This window comes from Amblyomma maculatum, chromosome 10 (genome assembly GCF_055883805.1).
Source record: "Amblyomma maculatum isolate TAMU_Amacu chromosome 10, ASM5588380v1, whole genome shotgun sequence".
NCBI classification, from domain to species: Eukaryota; Metazoa; Arthropoda; class Arachnida; order Ixodida; family Ixodidae; genus Amblyomma; species Amblyomma maculatum.
The window spans coordinates 50,598,676-50,608,399 of NC_139353.1; the positions used below are offsets into that span (position 1 = coordinate 50,598,676).

Below are 9,724 nucleotides of genomic sequence, written 5' to 3' on the forward strand. Positions count from 1 at the left end.
CCCAGAACATACATAGAGTTTTCGCTCTAGAGCCGTAAAATGAGCTGAGAAAAGCAGGAATGTTTGGAAGAGCTCACATTATACCTGGGCTCTTCATAATTCGTGAACAAAAACGGCTATCTGCGCTCGGTTCTGAGTATTCTGAGTATGCGGATCGTTGTCATCGTACGTGCTTCCTTAAAATTAGAGTTTTTAGTAATGTATATCAGATAATTTGACGGTTCGTAAATTACCTAGACATAAGGCACTACATCAGCAGCCAACAAATATTGAGGATTTGCGGGCTTGTTATGAAATACATACGAAGAGAGCCGACAACCACTTACGTCGAGAAAAGCACAAGAGATAATGTATCCTGTTAATCACTGTGACATAATTGTGTAATCAAGAAAATATTTCATTTAGAAGTAGGAGGAAAACAACCAATATCGAAGGTAGGAACCAAATGAATGACATCATTATTGTGCAAGTGAATGTGAAAGTATCTGCGCCAGTGGCTGTTTCCTCCGTTCATATGGTTTTACGTAAGGCTGGAGAGAAAGTTGAAGAGCCTGCAACATTTTTTCGTCAGCTAAATTTAAAGCGCAGATGGCAAATTGCGCTACGAGCACGCACAGAAAAGTACTGCATACACTTCAGAACGAAATGTTTATTGAAACCAGAACATGGTGATTAAGTGGCTGCCGTGACACTGGAGACACTCCTTTTAGATGCAGCTTTTCTTAAGCGTGCCCTGTAAAAAAAATCGTGTCAGATTAAAACTTCTTCCAATGAGTCAAGTAACAGAGTGTAAACCTACAACTGTATCTTATTTTAATAATGAAAGTCCATGGCATCGGTTGCTGACGAGAAATTCCCAAGTATTCCTTATACAGACTAGGCGCCATAGGTGAAAAGGAAACAAATCTATTGCTATTAGTTTGGAGAAACTGCTGTATATTTACATTTATACCTTTTTACTTTTATGACGAAAAAGAAAAACTATTCGTAGAGAGCAGGCGCCTTATAAAGACAGTGACAACTCATTTTAGACGATAAATTTCTTGAGCTATGACGTGGAGCAGCGCACAAATGCCTTTGCTAGATTTTTAGGTTAGTATATACCGCAACTTAATTATGATTTATATTGTTTATTTCAGCATCACATGCGAGGAGTTCCGGGACGTATCAGCGTTTTACGCAAAGAACAGCCTGGCGTCATACCTTGCACATGAATTGAAATAAAGCACATAAACAACCCAGCTCATGTTATGGGTTCACCAAAGATGCATATTTTTTTCTTTCTCATTAACGCGAATTTTTTATTCTGTGTTCCCTTTCCGCTGCGGATTAACAGAAAATGCTGCGTGATCAACGGTTAGCCAGGAGCAGGCACGAGGTGGTTTACATTAATGCAAAAGTAGCACAGCACATATCTTTGCTGCGGTCAGTCAACACGTTCTATGTTCTGCTCGACCAATCAACAATTTAGTCAGTTTAGTGTAGGTTAATGAGTGAGTAAGTATAATGGGGCTTGAAAGATCAAGATCTGTTTTGTTCTTTTAAGCCTCACTATGCTTATCATTAACCAGCACTGATCAGACAGGATTGTTGATTGGTCGGGCAGAACATAGAATGTGGTGACTTATCACAGCTAGGAGATGTACTGTACTACTTTTGCATTAATGAAAGTCACCTCGTGTCTGCTCCTTGCAAACAGATGGTCGTGCACTATTTTCTGTTGTTCAGGAGTGGAAACGTAGCAGAAAATCAAAAAGCGTCACTTGCAGAGTTTGTGTAGCATTTGAGCCTAAAATCAACAGAATTTCAGTGGTGCGAATTCGAAAAGCGCTCTTAAGAAACACATGGGCCACTATTCCAAAAGAGCTGAACATGGGGTCAACACGGCACCTTCAAAAATATCGATGATTATCGATAGAGTTTCAACAGCGCATGTTGACACATCTGATCCGAATTTCTATAGACACCCAACATGCATTTTTGTAAGGGTAGCGCACGAAGAAGGCGGCCGTACCTGTCGTCTCTGCCGTCGTATTCTGAGGTCTGCGGTTCCTTTCATTCCGAACTGAAGCATTTTAGCGCTGCTCTTTATTTAGAACTACCAAAGTTGTCTAATTGCAATATTTTATTAAAGAGCGTATTTCTTAATTCCTTGGGATAAAAATACGGCGCATGTGGCAGTAGGCATGGCTTCGCGTGAATGCTCTGCAATCGTGAAGGACTTTCAGTGGAAAGGGCACCTATTGGCTGTGCGTCTCATATTATGAATCATATTTTTCAATCATATTGATCACAATATGTACTGCATGCCACTGTTCCTGATCGTGCTACGCCACGTACAACGAATGCGTTCTTTTTTGGACACGTAAAGGAAGAATATTTCGAAATGGGGGGTCTTTTCTGAAGAGTTTCATTCGGGCACCAGTGATGGTACCGAACGTCAACATATGCCACCGTACAGATAGAGTAAGATTAACTTTGATGAACTGTGAAGTCGCTAATCTTGTTGCATCTCAATTCCTTTTTAAATGCTGCAGTTCGACATCATTTTAAAATCACTATGTGCGCTACAGTATAATATGAAATCATAGTCAATTCCTAAATGTCATTTTGAATTCCTAAGTTGAACTGGTCAAACATAACAAGCCAAATGACATTTTATACTATGTGCTTTACCATGAACACCACTTTATAACTCCCAAAAACCTGTGGCTGAGAGCGCATTTCTTTTTATGTGAATAGAAAGGTTTTATTTTTTTTAGTCATTTTTTCTTTTGCTTTTCGGCGACTCTGACGGTGTGCCTAGAGATTGTCTGATGCAAAGAAATATGCTTATATAGACATCTGTGCATTTATGCCATCTCTAATTAATGTAACATTTTGCATTCGCTAAAAGCCACATAACGCTTTCTTCGCGACAAAGAAAGGTTAGTAAAAACCGTATATGCAATGTATTAAAATATCTGGTTGAAATGGCCACCAATGTAACTCAAAAGTAAACGGCAATAGAACGACTCATCAAGATTACTACATATGAATGCTCATCCGCACCAATTTTCCTTTCCATGAGGTCTGGGTCGTTGAGATTCTCTGCCCTGGCTTGTGGGAGCCGCGGTCTTGCGGTTTCGCTCGGCGTAGCGGTAGTTCCTTCTTCATCACTATAGGTGTCGTAGCCGTCGTCATCAGTGCCACCTCGCACAACTGCATCGGCACGAATAAATTTGACTAATGCTTTTTCACGTAATCGCCCCTAAGTTTTCTCGTGCAGTGGCCAGAAATCATCTATGAACTATTCAGTAAATGACAAAAGGAAGCGCTGCGTTTTAATGCTGTGAATGCTTGAGATTATACAAAGTAACGGCTAACATTTCTGCTAACATTGGGCAGAAAGCCGACTTGATAAGTTTATATGAGATGATATCGTTTCCTGTAAATTGCATATTTATTCTAGGCAGAACTTATCGATTCAGACAACGAGGAGTTCTCATCAAGGAAAGACCTTTTATAAGCTACAACTCCGCTCCAAAACATATCAAAATACTTTGTTGGGCGAGTTGCTAAACATCCATTGTTATCCTGTGTCTTCCTGTTCGCGCTGATTTTATTAACAATGGATCCAAAATATATATGATACAATATATGAAATATATACAGGCAGCAAAGAAATAAAAACAGGCATATAGAATTGCATACCGAAGACAACTCGCACTTGCAGCGTCAAGGAAATCGCTCAGTATCTCAAATCACTTCATTCATTTTGGTTCCCACGTTAGTCTGCAGCACGCATTACATATGAGGAACACAACAGGAGGACGTTTGTCGATGAAACAAATTGCAATGAGTTCTCTGCATTCTAATATCCCAGTACATCTGCCTGAAACTGCCAGGCCCCAGAAACTTGTGCACCAAATGGCTTGTGAAATCTCGCGGAGCCATTGACGCTATTTTCTAATGCTTAGACGGTACCAAGAGAAGGCATAGCGTATGAACGTAAGAAGCCCGTCGATCCTTTAAGGCGCGCTCTTCAGGTCTGCACTTTCGGTTTTTTTGTTCCCTTTTTCTCGGCGAGTCAGCACGTGCTGTTTACATGGCGTTTGAAAAGCCAGCAGTAACCGCCGCTTCTATGGCGTGGCGTTGTGCGAGTAAGCACGCCCGAGGTCACACGCATGTTACGCTTTGGTATAGAAAACGACGTGAAAGCCAATCTACGCTTTAATCCTGGCAATAGCTGCTGGTAACGTTTAGAAACGAATAGCAATGCTGGAACACACCATTGGAGCCTTTGTCGATACAGCACGTTGCCGGCGAATAGTTCGTTAATGGCCGAAAAGGTCGAGCCTTAGTCAAAGTAAGGAGTAACCAGGCGACCATTTATTTTTATATATTTCGGCAGTATCATATGGACGTTATTAACTTACAAAAGCCATAAAGAAAGAGTCATACGGTGGCAGAAAATTAAACCAGTAAAACAATGCAGCCTCGTCGGGGTGGTGCAGTGGTAAGACGCCCGACTACTGTTCCGGAGTTCCCGGGTTCGAACCCGACCGCGGCGGCTGCGTTTCGATGGAGGCGAAACGAAGTGGCATCCGTGTGCTGTGTGATGTCAGCGCACGTTAAAGATCCCCAGGTGGTCGAAATTACTCCGTAGCCCTCCACTACGGCTCCCCTTTCTCTCTTTCCACTTTCACTCCCACCTTCCTCCCTTCCCTTACGGCGCGGTTCAGGTGTCCACAGAGCAAGTGTGACAGATACTGCGCCTTTCCCTTCCTGTGAACCAACCAACAACAACAACAACAATGCAATCCTATCCTAATTATATGAGATGAGAACAAATTTTGTACAAAGTATAAAATACCGTAAAAATATGTTAAACATGCTTTGAACAGTACATCTGAAGTATATCGCTTACAAATTATGTAAAGAATGGAACGGCAGATGGAAAATCAGATGCACGAATTATTTCCTCAAAGAGCAAATTCTAAAGAACGAAAATTTAAACCCATTAATGTGACTATTTAATGGCCTAATAGCAACTTTAAAGGCGTTTGAGCGCGTTCTCGCATTGCACGATAGCCTCGGAAGTGCGGTCAAAGCTTGGGTGTATGATGCGATTGGGGCTGTGGCGTGGCGTTGTTACTTTGTTAAGGGGTTTCGTCATTTGTTAACGGGTTTCGTCACACTAATTTCTTGCAGAACTTATGGAATAATCCCTCGGTAGCAAAAGCAGCCATCCAACAAACATTTATCTACCCCCTTAGTAAAGCCGCGCTGGCTTAGCGGCTACATCACTAAACAGCCGATCTTCAGGACGAGGGCTCAGTACCAGCTTTGGCAGCCTTGTTTTGATGTGGTTTAAACGCATGACGGCCGTCTATTTTGGAATTTAGAGCAGGATGAAGAACAGGATGCGATTTATATAACCAGATTCCTCCACCACACCATGCCTCTTAGTCGACGTCTCTCGAGGACGCTGAACCACATATATCATGCCGTACGATATTACTTAGTCATTCTGAGGAAAAACCGGACACTGTAGCAATACATGATGCAGCCGATGGTAGTAGCTCTCAAGGTAATAATCGGTCATTGCATGTATTACTTCGTACGCATTGATTATGTAAATTTTAAATCAGTTAGTTTTAACAGCGAACAACATTAGTGCCTTTATGGTTGCTGTTTAATACTTGGGCAGAAATTATCTTGCACCATGTAATGATTAAAGTGCTCTAACGGGGAGTATGCGGGAGAGCAGAATAAAACGGACGTATGAACTGCTAACACTGGTAAATTGTACAAAGAGTATTTATAATTCCACTATGACTATTAGACTTGAACTGGCTTTTTCCGAACAAGAACAACTTTAAACGTAATGCTCTAAAATTCACGGAAAACAAAATTTGTCTTAAGAAATTCTCACCTATGGCCATGGCGAACAGAAAAACGAATATCTTCAGCATAGTGCTGCTTTAGTGCGCTCTCAAGTGGGCCGGTGCTGAATCTCAGCGGTGCGTTTGCGTTTTCTGGAAGAATATTTATAGCCAGACAGGATATAAGTAAAGAGGAAAAAAAAAAAGACATAGGTCATGCTAACATATATTCAGCTGCGCATCCGAATAACTTGATTTCATCGCCTTTATACTGTGAACGTGAAAGCAAATTCTAACAAAAGAATCCTTCCCAAACGTTACTTTTATGGGAGATTAAAATTAGAAGCCAACTGGAGTCGAACACCGGAGACAATATACTTCATACTATTTATAACGCAGAGATATTTGGGGCTCTGACGCTCGAAAACACATTCGTTCATTTTCTTAACAATTTCACTAGCTTCTGCTCCTAGACAGTGTCAATGACAAAAATCCTCTGCGAAGCTTTAAAGGACTATTTACATCAAATTTTGTTGACATCTTTTTTTGTTGTTAATGATGCGTAAGACATTCCTGTATATGTATCTCCACGCGGATTTTGCTTGCGACCGCTGTGTAATTTGTAACTGAATTTTATTTTCTCACCGGTTTCTGTTTCGGTTTCAGCAGTGTGAGAGATAGCAGTGACGTCACAATCAAGTCTAAGTCAAGCGCGGCATGAATAAACAGCGATATAATTTCTCATTGTTCACCTTTTGTCTTTGACGAAGGCTGCCGTTAGTGTTCCTGGGGAATTAAAACAATACAGGAACGATTATATCGCTATAATACTCATCCATCACTTAACCTAGGCTCGACGTTGACGTCAAAGCCATCGCTCGACTGTTGAAACCGAAACTGGTTAGAAAAGGAATTCGAATGTAAATTACTTAGCGGCCATAGGCGAATATCCTGAGGCAATTCACGAACACAAATGTCTTACACATCATTAATGCAGAAAAAACAAACTAAAAATGAGTGTCTGGAGTCTTTTAAAGTATTTAACCTGTGTACGTATTTCGTGCTCCACAAGATTAGAAAGCATGAAATGTAATCATATTAAATAATTGAATTAGAGTATCGCGCTTACATTTCTTATATTATTTTCATTCATAAGAAAGAGGGAGCTAATGACTTGAAAAACTACCGACCAATGAGCTTACAGTCACTTACGTATAAGGTGTTTACTAAAGTAATCGCAAACTGAAACAGGACAATCATAGACTGGAAACAAGCAAAAGATCAAACATGTTTTCGGAAAGGGTATTCCACTATCGATCATATTCATTTAATCAACCAGCTGATATAAAAATGATCGGAATATCATCATCATCATCATCAGCCTGATTGTACCCACTGCAGGGCGAAGGACTCTCCCATATTTCTCCACTTAACCCGGTTCTGTGCTAGCTGCATCCACTCGACCCCTGCGAACTTCTTAATCTCATTCGCCCACCTAACTTTCTGCCGCCCCCTGCTACGCTTTCCTTCCCTTGGAATCCAGTTTGTTACCCTCAGCGACCATCGGTTATCCTCTCTTCGCACTACATGTCCTGCCCATGTCCATTTCTTCTTCTTAATTTCCACTAGAATGTCGGTAACTTGAGTTATTTCTCTGACCCACTCTGCACGCTTTCTATCTCTTAATGTTACCCCTACCATTTTTCGTTCCATAGCCCTCTGGGTTGTCCTCAACTTAAGTAAAACTCTCTTGGTTAGCCTACACGTTTCAGCCACATAGGTGAGTACAGGCAAGACGCAACTGTTGTATACTTTCCTCTTGAGCGATACCGGTAAGCTGCTAGTCATAATCTGCGAGTGCTTGCCAAATGCGCTCCATCCCAATCTTATTCTTCTTGTTATTTCCTTTTCATGGTCCGGATCTGCGGTTACTACCTGTCCTAAGTAGAAATATTCGCCTACTACTTCCAGTACTTCGCTACCTAATATAAACTGCTGTTCCTTCCCGAGGCTGTTGAACATTACCTTAGTCTTCTGCATATTGATTTTCAAGCCAACCTTTCTACTTTTTCTGTCTAGGTCATCAATCATTATTTGCAGTTCATCCCCCGAGTTGCTTAGCAAGGCAATGTCATCAGCAAATCGCAGATTACTGAGGTATTCTCCAGCTACCCTTATCCCTAACTGCTCCCATTCCAAGTCTCTGAATACTTCCTCTAAACAAGCTGTGAATAGTACTGGGGAGATTGTGTCTCCTTGCCTAACACCTTTCTTTATGGGAATTTTGTTACTTTCTTTATGCAGAACTATGGTTGCTGTGCAGCCACTATATATGTCTTCCAGCACTTTCACGTACGGCTCGTCTACCCCCTGATTTCGCAATGCCTGCATCACCGCCGAGGTTTCAACTGAGTCAAATGCTTTTTCGCAATCAATGATTGCTATGTATAAGGGCTGGTTATATTCCGAGCATTTTTCTATCACCTGATTGATAGTACGGATATGATCGATAGTAGAGTACCGTTTCCGAAACCTTGCTTGATCCTTTGCTTGATTGCAGTCTAAGGTTGTCCTGATTCTATTAGCGATTAGCTTAGTAAATACCTTATACGTAACAGACAGTAAGCTGATTGGTCTGTAATTTTTAAGGTCCTTAGAGTCCCCTTTCTTGTGAATGAGGATAATGTTTGCATTCTTCCATGGTTCCGGTACCGTCGATGACACCAGGCACTGCGTATACAGGGTGGCCAGTTTTTCTAGCACGATATCCCCCCCGTCCTTCAGCAAATCTGTAGTTATCTGATCCTCTCCAGCTGATTTCCCCCTTTTCATAGTTTGTAGTGCTTTCCTGACCTCGTCCTTCGTCACTGGTGGAACGTCTGACTGTTTTTCCCTACCGCCAATCTCATTACGGTCCTGACTACTTCGGCTACTGTAGAGATCTGTATAGAACTCCTCGGCTACTTTGACTATCTTGTCCATATTCGTGATGTCGTTGCCCGCCTTGTCCCTTATCGCATACATCTGGTTTTTACCTATGCCCAATTTCTTCTTTACCGCTTTAAGGCTTCCCCCGTTCTTTACAGCATGCTCAATTTTCTCCATGCTATACTTCCTAAAATCGGCCACCTTGCCCTTATTGATTAGCTTTGATATCTCGGACAATTCGATCTGGTCTGTTGGATTGGAAGCTTTCATACTCTGGCGTTTCTTAATAAAATATTTCGTCTCCTTAGACAGCTTACCGGTATCCTCCCTAACTATCCTACCACCTACGTCTACCGCGCACTCAGTAATGATATCTCTGAAATTATTGTTCCTTGCCTCTAGGGTAATGTCGCCATCCTCAGTTAGAGCTGAATACCTATTCTGTAGCGAGATCCTGAACTCTTCTGCCCTCCCTCTCACCGCTAATTCGTTGATGGGTTTCTTTCTTACTAATCTGTTGCGTTCCTTCTTCAGATTTAGGCTAATTCGGGACCTCACCATCCTGTGGTCACTGCATCGAACTTTCCCGATTACCTCTACATCCTGCACAATGGCGGGGGTTGAACACATTATGAAGTCGATTTCATTTTTAGTCTCTCCGTTAGGACTTTTCCATGTCCTTTTCCGGTTCTTCCGTTTGCTGAAGAAGGTATTTATGATTCGCAAGTTATTGCGCTCTGCAAACTCAACTAGTAACTCCCTCCTGCTATTCCTAGAACCAATGCCATAGTCACCTACTGCCTTGTCTCCTGCCTGTTTTTTCCCATCCTTGGCATTGAAGTCGCCCATTACTACAGTATACTGCGTCTTTACTTTTCGCATTGCCGATTCTACATCTTCATAGAAGCTTTCAACTGCCTGGTCATCAT

At 41.7% G+C, this 9,724-nt stretch overlaps 1 long non-coding RNA gene across 2 annotated transcripts; it reads right to left on the reverse strand.

The window, feature by feature from the left end:
* Positions 1-629: 629 nt before the first annotated feature.
* On the reverse strand, positions 630-6,056 carry LOC146176357 (uncharacterized). 2 transcript variants are annotated; one of them, XR_014701178.1, is made up of 3 exons: positions 5,918-6,056; positions 3,052-3,201; positions 630-733 (listed from the first exon to the last, which is right to left on the reverse strand). It is a non-coding gene; the product is annotated as an uncharacterized LOC146176357 (long non-coding RNA). The 2 variants fall into 2 exon arrangements; XR_014701177.1 differs by lacking the exon at positions 5,918-6,056 and adding an exon at positions 5,422-5,529.
* Positions 6,057-9,724: the final 3,668 nt, after the last annotated feature.